Source organism: Felis catus, chromosome E2 (genome assembly GCF_018350175.1).
Source record: "Felis catus isolate Fca126 chromosome E2, F.catus_Fca126_mat1.0, whole genome shotgun sequence".
NCBI classification, from domain to species: domain Eukaryota; kingdom Metazoa; phylum Chordata; class Mammalia; order Carnivora; family Felidae; genus Felis; species Felis catus.
This window is the reverse complement of record NC_058382.1, coordinates 30194132-30213498: the sequence shown is the minus strand read 5'-3', so window position 1 is coordinate 30213498 and position 19367 is coordinate 30194132. Positions and strand designations below refer to the sequence as shown.

General features: G+C 41.2%; 1 long non-coding RNA gene across 1 annotated transcript; it reads left to right on the top strand.

Annotated features, from left to right (window-relative positions):
- Positions 1–252: 252 nt before the first annotated feature.
- LOC123382310 lies at positions 253–4869 on the top strand. The gene is made up of 2 exons (XR_006590512.1): positions 253–903; positions 4679–4869. It is a non-coding gene; the product is annotated as an uncharacterized LOC123382310 (long non-coding RNA).
- The last annotated feature ends 14498 nt before the right edge of the window (positions 4870–19367 follow it).

Below are 19367 nucleotides of genomic sequence, written 5' to 3'. Positions count from 1 at the left end.
TTCTTTTCAGAAAAAAATAATTAAAAAGAAAATTTATAGCACCGTCATAGGATGAAAACTGGTATCACTTCAGATAAATAGAAAGCAACCTAGAAGGAAAACCCAGATAAAATGTAATGATACTAATCATGTTTGAGCTTGCTGCTGTTGAATGCTAAAGGTTCTAAGCTTGGCTCCTGATGGGTCTTTATTTAAAAGGGAGATTATCACGCAGTAGAGGGATGGTAGAGAGTCTATGAGTACTAACCTGAATCTTCTTGAGTAGTGAGAAGGGTTGAAAAGGACTAACTTCCTCCCTAAACAGATTCAGTATGATTTAAAATCGCATTCCAGTGCCATTTAAAATCACATTCCCCAGACCACCCAAAGTGAGTCATCCACCACTTAATATCTGTGCATCACCAGTGCTATCTGTTGCATTCCACGTTTTAGGAAACAATGAACTACATCAGCGGCTGCCTATTAAAAGCAGCCGGAGGTGGGTTCGCGGGCGCGGGTGCACGCACACGGTTCTCAAACATTCGTGTGCCTCAGATTCACTCGTAGGGCTTGTTGGACTACCCAGCTTCTGACTCACGAGGTTTGGCAGACAGCCCCACAACTTGCATTTCTCAAACAAGATCCCAGGTCACACTAACACTGCAGCCCAAGACCACACTTGGCGGACCAGTGCGCTCAATGATGGAAGAGCCAATGTATGACTAACTTCTCACGAGTTTTGCCTCCCCAGTGTTCTTGAAGCCAATGCATGCCGGTGTGGATAGTAAGCAGAAGACTCGAGCAGGGTAGAAATCCAGATGAATTAAGATGCACGTATTTTTTAACCTTTCCTCCAGCGAGGAGTACATCAGTTCCTACAAGTTGAACTGCAACATAAAGTAAATAGATCTGCTCCGAGAAAAGGTCAGTACGCATGTTCTGCTACAATCTAATTTCAGTCTATTGCCCTATGCCCTATTACTCACTCTGGTGCAAGAGATACAATGGTGGAAAAGCTTGAATTTAATTGTCTTTTCTCCACTAAAAGCTTCTCGGCTCACGGAATATTCATGAGGGCTAAATAGATGAGCTAAAGAAGGCAAGCCTCTCCAGCCACAGGATCACAGGCAGCCCTTCTCTGAGATTGCTTCTTTCCTAGTTTCTCGTGGTTGTTTTTGTTTCTTTGTTGTTGTTGTTGTCGTTTTGATCTACAAAACTTTATTGATGTTAGGAGGAACATTTTCCTTGTCCAAGTAGATTTCAGTGTAAAAAAAATCTGATCTATTCCATCCATGACAACATCCTAGTTGCGAAAGTATGCTACAGTTTTGTAAGATATTATCATTGAAAAACACTGGATAAAAGGTATACATGCTCTCCAGGGGTGCCTGGGTGGCTCAATCAGTTAAGCCTCCGACTTCAGCTCAGGTCATGATCTCGGGATTTGTGGGTCTGAGCCCCCACCATGAACTCCGTGCTGACAGCTCAGAGCCAGGAGCCTGCTTCAGATTCTGTGGCTCCCTCTCTCTCTTTGCCCCTCCCCCTCTCACACTCTGTCCTCTCTCCCTCTGAAAAACAAACATTAAAAAAAAAGATATACATGATCCCTCTGGTATTTCTTACAATTGCTTGTTAATCTACAATTACCTTAAAATAAAAAAGTTTATTGAAAAAATGTTTATCGAAAGACATTATTCATTCAGCTTGCCCATGTAGTACCACCCCAAAATGTATTCCTCCAAAGAATGTTCTGTGGTGCCAGATGCTCGCGGATGGAATTTAAGGTCATTAAAGGGAGTCTCCATTTCTTTCTTCCTAGCGTTTGGGGGGGGGGGGTCCTTCCACATCTGAAAGCAGGCCCCAACTCTGCTCCCTCCCACTTTGATCAGGGCATGCCATTACCAAGAACCAGATCCTAGGAATTATTTTCAGCAAGAAGCTTTGAACCTTTACTGTGGCGTGCTAGCTATTTGCGAACCCTTCTGCTGATTATGGAACTGTGTTTAGTTTCTATGACTTAATAATTACTTTAATTTCACTTCATACTGTTCTGAAGAACTCTTTTTGAATGAAGGACACTCAGCATATTCCTAGTGCTCTGGAACAGACACAGCTAATCAGAATGTGTAGAATTGAATAAAAGAGCAATTATGGGAGGCTGTGATGTGTTATAACAGATGTACCAAACAAGGCTGGATCAACTCATTGCTCGGAAGAGAAATAATTTATTAAGGCAGTTTCGGTACAGATCATACAAGCACAAGTGGAAGCATTTTAACAGGGTAGAGGAGGAGAGAAAACTACAGGTTTGAAGCGTGGATTTAATAAAATGATTCCAAAGATTTCCTTTATCCCGTGTGCTAATTTCCACTCAGGCGCATCTTTCCATATTCTTTGGTGTTCGATTCTGTCTTGAATTGCCTGTCCATGGAAACTAGGTCCCTTCTTGGTTCAAATGACCATGAAGGAAAGGTCACTGGTCGGAGGGGAGTCCACTGAGAGATATCCCCAACCTTAACTGGTCAACAAGTTACTCACCTCTCCCAGCCTTTTGAGGTGATTCATGTTGTGCTGGGTGGAAAACCCAAGTGAGAACACATGAACGTCTGCTATTTGTGGTAGCCTGGATTTATGGGGTCTTGTGTCCCCAGTTGCTCTAAGGGCCCCATCTACTTCTAAGTTATGCCAGCCTCTCAGGGAATGTTTTTCCTAAACACTGCGTGGTTAAAGCAGCTGGCGACTTAGAGCTCATTAGCTAAATTAGTTTTATTTTGATACTGGTTTTATAGGACCTAGCTTTTGCTCTGGATACAAACTCTTGCTAGGCAAGAGGAGTGAGGAGGGGAAGAAAAGGTAGAAAACAAATTCTGTGTCCTCCGGAGGCTTATGATTAACTAATAAAGACAGGACAAGCCCATGCACTTCCAAATTTGAGAACAATTCCACTACATCATTAACTAATTGCTACCAAAAAAAAAAAAAAAAAACACACACACACACACACACAAAAGTCCAATTGTTCATAAACAGCTTAAAGAGTAGAGTTAGTGTGATGCTTTTGGTAGGACCCAAATCTTGACCTGGTCTTAGAAAACCCCTGAACTTCAAGTGATTTGCTGTCACTCAACAGGTGTAATTTGGCAAGGAGAGTTTTTAAAGATGCCATCTTTTCTTTGAACACTTTCTCCATTTGTCCTTTGTACAACTTGTGTGGTACTTTACCACAGATTATGATAGTCATCTTCTCATTTATTTTGTCTCAAGTTCTTTTATCTGTATATCTATCATTCTATCTAGACTTTTAGTAAAAGGCGAAAGATTTATGCGATCTGAAGAGAAACCAGAGTATCTATCTAAATTTTTATACAGTTTCTAATTGGGGTGCCTGGCTGGCTCAGTTGGAAGGGCATGTGACTCTTGATCCCAGGGTCATGAGTTTGAGCCCCACATTGGGTGGAGAGAATACATGTATACATACATACATACATACATAAACAAGCAGACAAACGCACTTTAAAAAAAGTATTATAGAATTATAATTTTTATAAAATTTGCAAAAACACGTATTATTTTTTTCTCCAGTTTGTCCTGAATCCACAACTAGGCAGCAAGCTTTTTAAGGATGAGTAATATTCCTCTTACCTGCATCTCTTACCAGGGTGTTTAGGACAGTGCTTTTTTCCATAGAAGCAGTAAGTCTGCTGATCAAATATAATGGAATATAATGGCCTTGGCTGTCTAGGTCAGAAATAGCACACATCTCAAGTATGGATAATCAGGCTTCTTCCGTTTATTTTTTCTTCTTTTTAATAGTCGGGCTAGCACAGAATGAGGTCAGAGGGTGTGTGAGTGACGTTACGGTTGTAAGCTGAGTCAAGGTACAATAAGCTACATCAGAACAAACATGATTTTCAGTCCAAAGAGTGGGACTCCAAACCTCACGAGCCTGCACCAAGTTGAGTTCTGGAAACCCTTAATCGCTTAGGTTGCCAGGGCCCCCTCCATAAAACAGACCCGAGAATAGCACTTACCCTCATTCTATGCATGGATTTGGGGGGGGATCCAATGAAATAATACGTGGGAAACGTACAGAGAAGTTCTGGTCCTGTACAAATAAATAGAAATTGTTGTTTGTGATAATAAAATGGAGAGAATGGAGCACACATTTAAACCAGCACAAACCAGTTTGATCCAGTCCAGACAGCTTGGCAGTTTCAACAAATCTCCTGGCTTTGTAAAGTTTCTATTGTTTACTTGAAAAATCATAACATTTTCCAAAAAAACAAATACAGGCCTCTTTAATTTGGGCTGCCTTGTGGAATGAGTACAGATGGTTACCAAATGGGCCGGTGGATTACTAAGAGGCAGCTAGATTAATTGCCCTTTTCAGCAGGCTGGGTGATCTTGGCTGGAGAAAAACAGGGTTGCCCTGTACTTGCCCCGTACCTGCGCGTGCCTGTCGATCGCCACAGGCATGAGGGGATCTAGAATCTGCCCTCAAATCTTCTTTCTGCTCCCAACCAAGCCCTAGTGAAAGCTTGGAAAAGGTGAGCCCGGTCTTGGTGCTTACAGAGCATTCTGCTGAATTTTCCTTCTGTGCTACCTTTTTCCTTGAAGAACCACCCGGCTCGCAGCTCCAGGAAAGGTCATGTGACCCAAGCGCGGCCAGTCGGAATTATTGTATTGTTCTGCCTCTTAGGGGCACTTCACTCAAGGCAGGCTATCCGGGATCAAAGAGACTCCATTCCAGAACTTGTGTCCGAACTCTCAGAAGAGAGAAGCCCTCTTGCTGTTGATGCCAGAGGGATGCGACATTGGAGCTCCTGGTAGCAGGCACGTGGGAGAATATGCCTGACCACAGGGCTGGTGCTGAGGAAGTGAAGCCAAGAGGTAAGGACACCTAACTGACTTTATTGTTTGACGTCTGGATGTAGCCACCCATCGGCAGGTCCCTCCTTGTTCACAGCGAGAACACAGCCAACACCCATTTTTGAGGCGAGAGAACAGTGAAATAGAGGAGATTGTCATCAATAACAAGCCTCATCTACTGGGATGTGCTATCCTCCTCTGAGAAGACCGCCTCCCCCACTCCACATTGCCCATCCCTCCCAACTGGAGGTTTTCATAGGCTGTTTGCTGTTTGCTCTTGACGTCATTTCGTGTCTGAGTTTTGACTCTCTAGTGGATTGACTTATCCTAGAGGGCACGGTCTTTGGGGGACTTGTTTTGTCCCCCACATGGCATACAGAGCGCCTAAAGAGTACAGGCTCAAAGGGCACCTGGGAGGCTCAGTCAGTCAAGTGTCTGACTCTTGATTTCAGCTCAGGTCATGATATCACCATTCATGGGTTCGAGCCCTGCCCTGGGCTCTATGCCGATGGCACAGAGCCGGCTTGGGATTCTCTGTCTCTCTCTCTCTCTGCCCCTCCCCTGCTTATGCTTTATCTCTCTCTCTCTCAAAATAAATAAAATAAACATTAAAAAATTGTTTTAAAAAGAATACAGGCTCGGGGTGCCTGGGTGGCTCAGTCGGTTAAGCGTCTGACTTCGGCTCAGGTCATGATCTCGCAGTTTGTGAGTTCGAGCCCCACGTCGGGCTCTGTGCTGACAGCTCAGAGCCTGGAGCCTGCCTCGGATTCTGTGTCTCTCCATCTCTCAGCCCCTCCCCTGCTTATGCTCTGTGTCTCTCTCTCAATAATAAATAAGTGTTAAAAAAAATAAAAAGAATACAGGCTCAAGATTTATCTCTGTTGGGACAACCAGAGGCATGGGGATGTGTATTCAACTCTCAGAGGATAGTGACTTCCCTGTGGGGCCTGTGTGTAAGCCAGAGTGGACAGGTCATTTGGCTATAGCAAAGACTCTTCTGTCTTTGAGGGAACTCTGCCTAAGCTTCTTAGGGCATTCCTGGCTTGAAGGTGGGGAGCAGGGAAGGGTATGTGTCCTGAAGAGCAGGTCTACTTCCTTCCGCCTTTCCCGTCTTGTCAAGGGTTACATCAACACCTCTGTGTCATAAAATGTAGCCTCGTTAGACTGCCAGTGCTACACTGGGTGTGTGGAGACGTGGGTCAGAGAGGACAGGGCTCTTTGACAACCTTGGGCTCTAGGCTCCGGATGAGGACATTCACCCAAGAGTGGTGGAGTCAGGATCTTTCAGTTTCTCCCCCCTTTCTTTTTCCACGGGGCCTTCGGTCAGATCATTCAGGCTGACAAGGGGTCAGAGGTTCTGACATCACTCCATCATCAAGCCTTATTTCTCCTCTTCCCATCAACACCCTACCCTTGAATCACTTCCTCTTCCTATGGTCAAAAAACAAGAGGTCTGTTCATAGCCAGTGATCCTCCAGATGAAGCAACCAAGTGCTAGGTTCCCCCTGGCCAGGACATTGTTAGTTTAACAGCCATTGTAAAATGAACATTGATTATTATTTTACAAAGTGCTTTCACATGCATAGCCTTTTTAAAAATATATACAATAGATACTATTTATTTAAGTTTTAAAAACACACAAAGCAATGCAATCTAAATGTTTATGACTTAATGTGTACATAGAAAATGTATACAATTTTTTTTGAGAGAGAGAGAGAGAGAAAGAGAAATGTAATTAGGCTGAATACAAAGGGAGCTTTAATTATAATTTTAAGATTTTGGTTCTTAAAAAAATTACTCTGCAGCAAATATGATAAAATGTTAAACCCCTATCACATCTGGAAGATGGGTATGTACTTGACTGTACACAATTAATATTTATTAGTAAATAAATAAATGAGTAAAGTTTCTAATTTCTAGACAGTCACTCAAGCCAGCAATCCAAAACGAACAAATAATGTTTCCTATGGATGCCTGCTGCCAACTCATTCAACACTTTAGATACACTCACTATTTGTTTTTTAATTTTATTTTTTTAATTTACATCCAAATTAGTTAGCATATAGTGCAACAATGATTTCAGGAGTAGATTCCTTAATACCCTTACCCATTCAGCCCAGTCCCCCTCCCACAAACCCTCCAGTAACCCTCTGTTTGTTCTCCATACTTAAAAGTCTCTTCTGTTTTGTCCCCTTCCCTGTTTTTATATTATTTTTGCTTCCCTTCCCTTATGTTCATCTGTTCTGTGTCTTAAAGTCCTCATATGAGTGAAATATGATATTTGTCTTTCTCTGACTGGCTAATTTCACTTAGCATAATACTCTTCAGTTCCATCCACATAGTTGCAAATGGCAAGGTTTCATTCTTTTTGATTGCTGAGCAATACTCCATTGTATATATATACCACGTCTTCTTTATCCATTCATCCATCGATGGACATTTGGGCTCTCTCCATACTTCGGCTATTGTTGATAGTGCCACTATAAACATTGGGGTGCATATGTCCTTCGAAACAGCATACCGGTATCCCTTGGATAAATACCTAGTAGTGCAATTGCTGGCTCGTAGGGTAGTGCTGTTTTTAATTTTTTGAGGAACCTCCATACTGTTTTCCAGAGAGGCTGCACCAGTTTGCATTCCCACCAGCATTGCAAAAGAGATCCTCTTTCTCTGCATCCTCGCCGACATCTGTTGTTGCCCGAGTTGTTAATGCTGGCCATTCTGACAGGTGTAGGGTGGTATCTCATTGTGGTTTTGATTTGTATTTCCCTGATGATGAGTGATGTTGAGCGTGTTTTCATGTGTCTGTTGGCCATCTGGATGTCTTCTTTGGAGAAGTGTCTATTCATGTCTTTTGCCCATTTCTTCATGGGATTATTTGTTTTTTGGGTGTTGAGTTTGATAAGTTCTTTATAGGGGCGCCTGGGTGGCGCAGTCGGTTAAGCATCCGACTTCAGCCAGGTCACGATCTCGCGGTCCGGGAGTTCGAGCCCCGCGTCAGGCTCTGGGCTGATGGCTCGGAGCCTGGAGCCTGTTTCCGATTCTGTGTCTCCCTCTCTCTCTGCCCCTCCCCCGTTCATGCTCTGTCTCTCTCTGTCCCAAAAATAAATAAACGTTGAAAAAAAAATGATAAGTTCTTTATAGATTTTGGATACTAACCCTTTATCTGATATGTTGTTTGCAAATATCTTCTCCCACTCCATTGATTGCTTTTTAGTTTTGCTGATTCCTTCACTGTAGAGAAGATTTTTTATTTTGATGAGGTCCCAGTAGTTCATTTTTGCTTTTGTTTCCCTTGCCTCTGGAGACGTATTGAGTAAGAAGTTGCTGCGGCCAAGGTCAAAGAGATTTTTGCCTGCTTTCTCCTCGAGAATTTTGATGGCCTCCTGTCTTACATTTAAGTCTTTGATCCATTTTGAGTTTATTTTTGTGTGTGGTGTAAGAGAGCGATCCAGGTTCATTCTTCTGCATGTCACAGTCCAGTTTTCCCAGCACCACTTGCTGAAGAGACTGTCTTTATTCCATTGGATATTCTTTCCTGCTTTGCCAAAGATTAGTTGGCCATAACTTTGTGGGTCCATTTCTGGGTTCTCTATTCTGTTCCATTGCTCTGAGTGTCTGTTTTTGTGCCAGTACCATACTGTCGTGATGATTACAGCTTTGTAAGACAACTTGAAGTCTGGGATTGTGATGCTTCCTGCTTTGGTTTACTTTTTCAAGATTGCTTTGGCTATTCGGGGTTTTTTTCTGGTTCCACACAAATTTTAGGATTATTTGTTCTAACTCTGTGAAGAATGCTAGTGTTATTTTGATAGGGATTGCATTGAATATGTAGATTGCTTTAGGTAGTATCGACAGTTTAACAATATTTGTTCTTCCTATCCAAGAACATGGAATCTTTTTCCATTTTTTGTGTCTTCTTCAATTTCTTTCATAAGCTTTCTATAGTTTTCAGTGTACAGATTTTTCACCTCTTTGCTTAGATTTATTCCTAGGGATTTTATGTTTTTTGGTGCAATTGTAAATGGGATCGATTCCTTGATTTCTCTTTCTGTTGCTTCATTGTTGGTGTATAGGAATGCAACTGATTCCTGTGCATTGATTTTATATCCTGCAACTTTGCAGAATTCATGAATCAGTTCTAACAGTTTTTTGGTGGAATCTTTTGGGTTTTCCGTATAGAGTATCATGTCATCTGCGAAGAGTGAAAGTTTGACCTCCTCCTGGCCTATTTGGATGCCTTTTATTTCTTTGTGTTTGATTGCAGAGGTGAAGACTTCCAATACTATGTTGAATAATAGTGGTGAGAGCGGACATCCTTGTCTTGTTCCTGACCTTAGGGAGAAAGCTCTCAGTTTTTCCCCATTGAGGGTGATATTAGCGTTGGGTCTTTTGTATATGGCTTTAATGATCTTGAGGTATGATCCTTCTATCCCTACTTTCTTGAGGGTTTTTATCAAGAAAGGATGCTGTATTTTGTCAAATGCTTTCTCGGCATCTATTGAGAGGATCATATGTTTCTTATCCTTTCTTTTATTGATGTGATGAATCACATTGATTGTTTTGTGTATATTGAACCAGCCCTGCATCCCAAGTATAAATCCCACTTGGTCGTGGTGAATAATTTTTTTAATGTATTCTTGGATCCCGTTGGTTAATATCTTGTTGAGGATTTTTGCATTCATGTTCATCAGGGAAATTGGCCTGTAGTACTTCTTTTTAGTGGGGTCTCTGTCTGGTTTTGGAATCAAGGTAATGCTGGCTTCATAGAAAGAGTTTTGAAGGTTTCCTTCCATTTCTATTTTTTGGAAGAGCTTCAAGAGAATAGGTGTTACCTCTTCCTTAAATGTTTGGTAGGATTCCCCTCGAAAGCCATCTGGCCCTGGACTCTCGTTTCTTGGGAGATTTTTGATTACTAATTCGATTTCTTTACTGCTTATGGGTCTGTTCAAATTTTCTATTTCTTCCTGTTTCAGTTTCGGTAATGTATATGTTTCTAGGAATTTGTCCATTTCTTCCAGATTGCCCATTTTATTGGCGTATAATTGCTCATAATATTCTCTTATTATTGCTTTTATTTCTGCTGTGTTGGTTGTGATCTCTCCTCTTTCATTCTTGATTTTATTTATTTGGGTCTTTTCCTTTTTCTTTTTGATAAAACTGGCTAGTGGTTTGTCAATTTTGTTAATTCTTTCAAAGAACCAGCTTGTGGTTTCATTGATCTGTTCTACTGTTTTTTCTTTTTTTTTTTTTTTGGTTTCAATAGCATTAATTTCTGCTCTAATCTTTATTATTTCTTGTCTTCTGCTGGTTTGGGGTTTTATTTGCTGTTCTTTTTCCAGCTCTTTAAGGCATAAGGTTAGGTTGTGTACCTGAGATCTTTCTTCCTTCTTTAGGAAGGCCTGAATTGCTATATACTTTCCTCTTATCACTGCCTTCCCTGCGTCCCAGAGGTTTTGGGTTGTGTTGTTATCATTTTCATTGGCTTTCATGAACTTTTTAATTTCCTCTTTAACTTCTTGGTTAGCCCATTCATTCTTTAGTAGGATGTTCTTTAGTCTCCAACTATTTGTTAACTTTCCAAATTAGTTCTTGTGGTTGATTTCGAGTTTCATAGCGTTGTGATCTGAAAATATGCACGGTATGATCTTGATATTTTTGTACTTGTTGAGGGCTGATTTGTGTCCCAGTATGTGATCTATTCTGGAGAACGTTCCATGTGCCCTGGAGAAGAATGTATATTCCACTGCTTGAGGATGAAATGTTCTGAATATATCTGTTAAGTCCATTTTGTCCAGTGTGTCATTCAAAGCCATTGTTTCCTTGTTTATTTTTTGATTAGATTATCTGTCCATTGCTGTGAGTGGGGTGTTGAAGTCCTCCACTATTATGGTATTACTACTAATGAGTTTCTTTATGTTTGTGGTTAATTGATTTATATATTTGGGTTCTTCCACATTTGGTACATAAATGTTTATAATTGTTAGGTCTTCTTGGTGTATAGACCCCTTAATTATGATATAATGCCTTTCTTCATCTCTTGATACAGTCTTTATTTTAAAGTCTAGATTGTCTGATATATGTATGGCTATTCTGGCTTTCATTTGGTGACCATTAGCATGATAGATGGTTCTCCATCCCCTTGCTTTCAATCTGAAGGTGTCTTTAAGTCTAAGGTGGGTCCTTGTGGTGCGTCTGGGTGGCTCAGTCGGTTGAGCATCTGACTTCATTCAGCTCAGGTCATGATCTCGCCGTCTGTGAGTTCAAGCTCCGCATTGGGCTCTGTGCTGACAGTTCGAGCCTGGAGCCTGTTTCAGATTCTGTGTCTCCCTCTCACTCTGCCCCTCCCCCACTCATGCTCTGTCTCTCTCTCTCTCTCTCTCTGTCAAAAATAAATAAACACTAAAAAAAATTTTTTAAGTAGGTCTCTTGTAAATAGCATATAGATGGATCTTGTTTTCTTATCCATTCTGTTACCCTGTGTCTTTTGATTGGAGCATTTAGTCCATTGACATTTAGATTGAGTACTGAAAGATATGAATTTATTGCCATTATGTTACTTGTAGAGTTGGAGTTTCTGGTGGTGTTCTCTGGTCCGTTCTAGTCTTTGTCTCTTTGGGTATTTATTTATCTATTTATTTATATCTTTTCTCCCCTAAGAGAGTCCCCCTTAAAATTTCTTGCAGGGCTGGTTTAGTGGTCACATACTCCTCTAATTTTTGTTTGTCTGGAAAACTTTTTATCTCTCCTTCTATTTTGAATGACAGCCTTGCTGGATAAAGAATTCTTGGCTGCACATTTTTCTGATTCAGCACATTGAATATATCCTGCCACTCCTTTCTGGCCTGCCAAGTTTCTGTGGATAGGTCTGCTGCAAACCTGATCTGTCTTCCATTGTAGATTAAGGACTTTTTTTCCCTTGCTGCTTTCATGATTCCTTCCTTGCTTGAGTATTTTGTGAATTTGACTATGATATGCCTTGTTGATGGTCCGTTTTTGTTGAATCTATTGGGAGTCTTCTGTGCTTCCTGAATTTTGATGTCTGTATCTTTCCCCAGGTTAGGAAAGTTTTCTACTATGATTTGCTCACATAATCCTTCTACCCTTATTTCTCTCTCTTCCTCTTCTGGGACCCTATGATTCTGATATTGTTCCTTTTTAATGAGTCACTGATTTCTCTAAATCTTAAATCGTGCTCTTTTACCTTAATCTCTCCTTTTTTTTCTGCTTCATTAGTCTCCATAAGTTTGTCCTCTATATTGCTTATTCTCTGTTCTGCCTCATCCATCCTTGCCAGCGTGGCATCCCTTTGAAATTGCAGCTCAGTTATAACATTTTTTATTTCATCCTGACTAGCTTTTACTTCTTTTATCTCTGCAGAAAGGGATTCTAATCTATTTTTGACTCCACCTAGTATTCTTATTATCGTGATTCTAAATACCAGTTCAGACATCTTGCTTGTATCTGTGTTGTTTAAGTCCCTGGCTGTTGTTTCTTCCTGTTCTTTCTTTTGGGGTGAATTCTTTCATTTTGTCATTTTGAAGGGAGAAAAGGAATTAATGAGGTTAAAAAAATTAAAATTAAAAAATATTAAAACTAAAAAAATATTAAAATTAAAAAATTAAAAACAAACACACACAAAAAGAATTGAATAAGTGATGCTAGATCCTAGGTGTGTTTTGGTCTGGGTGTTGGAAGGGGCTTGATAGAGTAAAGAAAAAAGGGGAAAGAAAAAAAAGAAAAAGGAAATCACTTGAAAATTTGAAAAAATGAATACACTGAAGTAGACTCAAATGAAATGATGGAAGTAAAATAGAATTTGAAAAAAATTATACAAAAGTAAAAAACATAGTAGAAAAAAATTTTTTTTTAAATTGAAAATAAAAATGAATTTTTTCTCTTTCTGTATTCAAGAAAAAGAAAAGAAATGAAAAAGAGATGAAAGAAAAAAGTAAAAGAAAGAAAGAAAGAAAATGGAATAGATGGACTGGCGAATAGACTGAAATATGACTGAAATTACTTTGTTTTCCCCTAGAAGTCAAACTATGAAGCGCTTTATAGTCCATAAACTAAGCAGGTGGAGAGACTTGTGTTCCTGAAGAGCGAGGTTGGCCTCGTTCGGCGGGGCTTAGTGTAATGGCTCCGCTCTCCACTAGATGGCGCTGCTAGCCTACCGGGGTGGATTGTTGCCGCGCTTGTAGGTGCCTCTGCGTATGCGCGGGATCGGTGAAGATGGCGTCATCCATCTACTGGGTCTCTAGTATCCGGAACTCTGTTCTCCCTGATCACCGATCATGCACCCGTCCTTTGTCTTCAGCTTCCATCCACTTCCTGCTTTTACACAGTCCGTGACCAAGTCCCAGGTAGCACCTCCCTCCTGAGTTTTGTCTCCAATACGGCTGTTTTTCCCGACCTCTTACTTCTGAAGGACAACAGCTTTGACCCGTCCCACCCCTCTGCGGAGGGTCTTGCCGAGCAATGGCCGGGTGCCGGCCGCACCCAGGAACGTTTGCGGGTCCCTGCTGCTGCTGAAGCCCAGAGACTGTGACCGGGTGCCAGCCTGCTCCAGAAAAAGTTCGCGAGGTAGTGTAGCAGCAGCGTTTCAAGGATTATGGAAAATCACAACACACATCTGGCTCCAGGCATCACCCTTAATGACCTTGTTCCAGCACCAGCGAATGTGGTCGTTCTCCTGGGTCCATTGGGGCCTTGCCTTTGGGAGACCCACACAGCCTCTACCAGGTATCCTCCCAGCAGGTGAACTGCCTCTCCCCATGTGGCCTGAAGAACCCTGGACTCCACTCTGCTCCTGGGGATTCGCCCTTCCCACCAGAGCATCGCCAGGTATTGAGCTGCAGAGTTTCAGCCTCTGCACTCTCCCTGTTTATAGTCTTAATGGAATTTAACCCCTCTCCTCTCTCCCTTTTTAGTTCAGTCCCGGCAGCTGTTTCCATTTTTCCACTTTCTGTCCAGCTGCTTTTGGGGGGGTGCTTTTCCCATATTCTCCCCCCACCCCATCTCTGTCCATCATTTCTCTGGGTGCAAAAACAGCTCCCTGCCCTCTGTGCCTTCTCTCTCCCCCAGTTTACCTCTCTGCGCCGTGTACCTGCTGAGTCCTGTGGTTCAGGTTGTGCAGATTTTTCTGTTAATCCTCAAGTCAGTTTTCTAGGTGTGCAGGATGGTTTAGTGTTGGTCTGGCTGTATTTCATGGATGCGAGACGCAAAAAAACGTCCATGCTCTTCCGCCATCGTGGCTCCTCCTCACATGCATAGCCTTTTTAATGCTTTATAATGCTGTGCTCAGTTTATGAGGGACAGGATCAAGTTTAGGAAAGATGTCTCCCTGTGGCACCTGGGTGGATCAGTTCGTTGAGCATCTGACTCTTGATTTCAGCTCAGGTCACGATTTCATGGTTCTTGGGATTGAGCTCCACTTGGCACTGTGCTCGGGAAACATGGAACCTGCTTGGGATTCTCTGGCTCCTTCTCCATCTGCCCCTCCCCCACTCATACACACATACTCTTTCTCTTTCTCTCAAAAATAAATAAATAAACAAAAAAAACACAGAAAACATGTCTCCTAACTATTTGTGTTTAAAAAATTTTTTTTAAATGTTTATTTATTTTTGAGAGAGAAAAACAGAATGTGAGAGGGGGAGGGACAGAGAGAAGGAGACACAGGATGCTCCAGGCTCAGAGCTGTCAGCACAGAGCCCGACGCAGGGCTCTAACTCATGAACTGTGAGACCGTGACCTGAACTGAACTTGGACGTTTAACCAACTGAGCCACCCAGGCACCCCTTAACTGTGTGGTTTTATTTTTATTTTTTATTTTTTTAATTTTTTTTTCAACGTTTATTTATTTTTGGGACAGAGAGAGACAGAGCATGAACGGGGGAGGGGCAGAGAGAGAGGGAGACACAGAATCGGAAACAGGCTCCAGGCTCCGAGCCATCAGCCCAGAGCCTGACGCGGGGCTCGAACTCACGGACCACGAGATCGTGACCTGGCTGAAGTCAGACGCTTAACCGACTGCGCCACCCAGGCGCCCCAACTGTGTGGTTTTATAAGATCATTTCTGTTTCCATAATACCAACTTTTGGACCAAAAGATGGAGACCAAGCTCATGCTTCCTTAATCCTCCTCATAACTTTCTTTTTTAGCTTCTCTGGGTGGAAATAGAGCCCCCTCTTGCCTAGTCCATCTGTGGAACTTTGAGCCATTTGGGCTGGAAATTCAACCCAGTCTCTACTAGATATGTGAATCGGGTTCCAGCATCTCTCCCAGTGCTGACCAACCCTAACGGTTCTCAGGACTCGAGGTGAGGGTTGTGGTGGTGATGATACCCCTGAAGTAGAATTCTTCCCTTACCAGATGAGTTGTGATTATTACGAATGATAAAGAGGTTCAGTGCTCTATTATTTTTACTTTTAAAAATTGTGAAGCAAATGTTTCTCTCTGCACCACAACTGATCATTTTAATTTCCTTGCCTTTGCTATAATAAAAATTGACGTTAAAGAATGCCTGAGGCAGGGTAATGAGAAAATGAAATTAGTTTTTCAGTTGACTGATCAAAAGCATTTTATATGTGATAATAAACAGTTTATTTTACTCTTTTGCTTATGACATAATTAATGGCGAAAATATTTTCCTGAAATTCATATTGTCTGCTGAACTCTCCTTCCAAGTTCCAGGAAAATAATATTTTTGTAATTCTCCAGACTGGATTAAAAAAAATAAACTTTACCACTCCCCGCTGACGAAAGTTTACAATCTTTGTTTAACCCTTCGTGATTTGTGGCTACTCTCAGACCAATCAGGTCAGGGAAAATGTTTGTCTGCTATGTTTCCTTCCCAGGGGTCAGCAGTATTTTTCTGTTCAAAGCGGAATCAGCCCTCCCAGCGGTCTTTCTTGTTGGAACACTTTTCCTTAAAACCTGACAAGCTCAACCAATCTGAGCTTGCCAGAATTAAAAGGTACAGGTATTTTAAAAGTGTAGACTGGTTGTCACCCCACAAACTGAATTTGAACTTCTTTGATTTTTGACTGAAATATGTGCTGCTTTTCTTCACTAGCAAGATAAGACAGTGATGGATTTGAATGAGTGTTGAGTTGGGATTTGAAGGCCTGGCTACTAATCCCAAATATCTCCTTCCCCGTGCAAAAGTTTGGTATTTTGGTTTCCTCATCTGGGCAACTTCCTAATTCACCTTTTTTTTTTTTTACATTTTTTTAAAATGTTTATTTATTTTTAAGAGAGAGAGAGAGTGCACAAGTGAGGGAGGGGCAGAGAGAGGGAGACAGAGAATCCCAAGCATGCTGTGCACTGTCAGTGCGGGTCCAACATGGGACTTGAACTCATGAAGTGTGAGATCAAGACCTTAGCTGAAACCAAGAGTCAGACGCATAACTAACTGAGCTACACAGATGCCCCAAATTCACCTTTATTTTTATGTTTAATTATTTATTTTGAGAGAGAGAGGGGGGAGCAGACAGAGAGAGAGAGAGGATGAGAGAACAGGTGACAGAAGGGGCAAAGAGAGAGGGAGAGAGAGAATCCCAAGCAGGCACCATACTGTCATCACAGAACATGACTTGGGGCTCGATCTCACAAACCATGAGATCATGACCTGAGCTGAAATCAAGAGTCAGATGCTTAACCAACTGAGTCACCAGGCGCCCCCTAAATCATCTTGATAACAGTAAAAGTACCAATTACGAGGATCTTGCTATGTGCCAGGTGCACCAAGATGTAAATGCAAAGGCATTTCCTAAAGCACCGTTCATAAGACCAGAAAACTGCAGTTAACCTGTATCCATTAGCTTTTGCTGCCCAGCACCTACTCCAAATCGTGGTGGCATAAAACAATAACCATTCTATTTAGCTCATGATTCTGAGTTGGCCAGGTCGCTTTTCCGGTCTCAGCTGACTTGGCTGATCTCTGTTTGGCTCTCTCATGTGTGCCAATGTTTCCGCTTGCAGCTGATGGTCTAGAATGGTCCCCTCACATGTCTGGTTGTCAGCAGGCTGAACGGTCAGCTGGGACTGCTGGTCTCTGCTCCGCGTGTCTCTTTTCCCCTGGCAGGTTAGCCTGAACTCGTTCACATGGTGTTCCCAGGGTTCTAAGTGCAGCAAGAGAGAGAAGGCCCCAGGGTACAGTATTTTTAAGTGTCCACTTGAATCAACATTTGCTATAATTGCCTTGACCAAAGTAAGCCACATGGCCTACCCCAGAGTCCATACAGTAGGGTACTACCCAAGAGAAGGGAGACTTTGCAGCCTCTTCAGCAGAAAGTCTACCACATGACCTAACTAGCCGTCCATACCAAGAATGGTTGACTCAATTAGGGTTCATATCTGTTGTTTACATAAAGTCTTTGAATATATTGTTCGTTTTGTTCGCAATGCAGTTGAAGACCCCTTCCCTGGTTTTTTGATCAGGTCAAATCCTATCTCTAAAGCTCTCACAATGCTATGAACCTTTCCCTGTAACCCTTCCCACATTTGCAATATTACATTAATATGCATGGCTCGCCAACGGGTATTGGTCACCCCACCAGACTGCAAGTTCGAGAACACGGGGACTGTGTCTTATTTTTACTTAATGCTCTGCCCTCAGCCTGCCAGAGTGTATGGCATAGAATATAAAAGTATTTGTTAAGTAGTTGTTTTCAATTATCTTTAATTTTCCTCAATGTCATGTCGTTGTCGACAAAGAAGGCTTACATATCTCTCAGTAAATTTATTCTGAAGTACTTGATGTTTTCAGTAGATTTTTAAAAATTTATCTTTTTCTTTGTTGATGGTAAATAGTAATACAATTGAGTTGTGTATCAACATTGTAAACAAAGACCTTGCCAAATTCACTAATTAATTCTACTACTTTGTAGATTCTTTTGGATTTTCTTTATGTGAAATTATGTCATCTATTAATAATGACTCCTTTATTTCTTCTTTTTTTATTTCTTATCCCTTTTATTTTCTTGACTTATTATGGTGCCCAAGACCCTCAGTACAATGATCAGTAGAAGTAACATAGGGCATCCTATTTTGTTTATGATCTCAGAGGAAAGAAAGTATTTGCTAATTCACCATAAGAATGAGGTCTCTTAAGTATCTCTTTTTATTTATTTTTAAATTTTTATTTACTTATTTATGTTGAGAGAGACAGAGCATGAGCAGGGGGAGAGGAGCAGAGAGACAGAAGAGAGAATGCCAAGCAGGCTCCGTGCTGTCAGCTCAAAGCTCTACCCAGGGCTCAAACTCACAAGCCATGAGATCTTGACCTGAGCAAAAATCAAGAATCAGACACTTAACCGACTGAGCCATCCAGGTGCTCAGTATTTCTTTTTACATTTAATGATTAAAGGGACACCTGGGTGGCTCAGTCGGTTAAGCGTCTGATTTTGGCTTAGGTCATGATCTCGCAGTTCATGTGTTCAAGCCCAGAGTTGAGCTCTGTGCTGACAGCTCAGAGTGTGGAACCTGCTTCAGATTCTGTGTCTCCCTCTCTTTCTCCCCCTCCCTTGCTCTCACTCTGTGTCTCTCTCTTAAAGATAAATAAACATTAAAAAAAAATGTTTTAAATTTAACCATTATGGAAGCTTTCAAATCTACGTCAAAGAATAGTATTATAAGCTTCATGTGCCATCACCCGGCTGTACAATTGTCAACATCTTGCCATTCTTATTTATCTATAATCCCACATTTTTATTTCTTTGCTCATAAAATAAGTGTATTTTGAATAAGTAAAGTAATGAATGCAATGGAATTCTGTGCAACAATTAAATATATAGTAGATCAATCTGTATGGATATAGAAAAATGTCTACCATATGGTAAGTAAAAAGAAATACATATACATACACACATATCCTATGTTTGCATTAAAGCTACATATGTATATCTCCCTATGTGTATGTGCATGGAAAAAAGAAGGGTATTGATCAAACTAGTAACCACTGGAAAGGGAGAAAGGGAATAGAGGAGAGATGGTGTTTCTTATTCTTTATACACTCCTATGTTATTAGAATTTCTCTCAATGAGCATGCACTGCTTTTGTAATTGAAGAAAACCAATAAAGGAAAAAACATATTCTTAAACAGCTAGTTTGTGAACATCGAGTAAAGAAAGCAATGATCCAGGAGCTAACAAGCTATCCAAAACTAATTTCATTTCTTCCTTTGTCTTTTTAAAAAATATGATTATTAGACTCATAGTTTAAGGGAATGCAATAGCCTAATGTATCTTAACATCCCTTATCCTGGCTTCTTGTGATGCCCTTTTGGACAAGTTCAAGACCTGAAGGCTGAGGACTGTTTGGTCATCCATCAGTGTTTGCTGAGAACCTGTTAATTAATATAGCAGGCACTCTTCTAGGATCTGGACTATAGCACTAAACAAGTGAGACAAGATCTCTGTCCCCAACGATCTTCCATTCTAATCAGAGGGACAGTTACTATATAAATGAACAATTACGCATCAATACAGTATCTCCTCTGAAGAGATTAAAGTAGA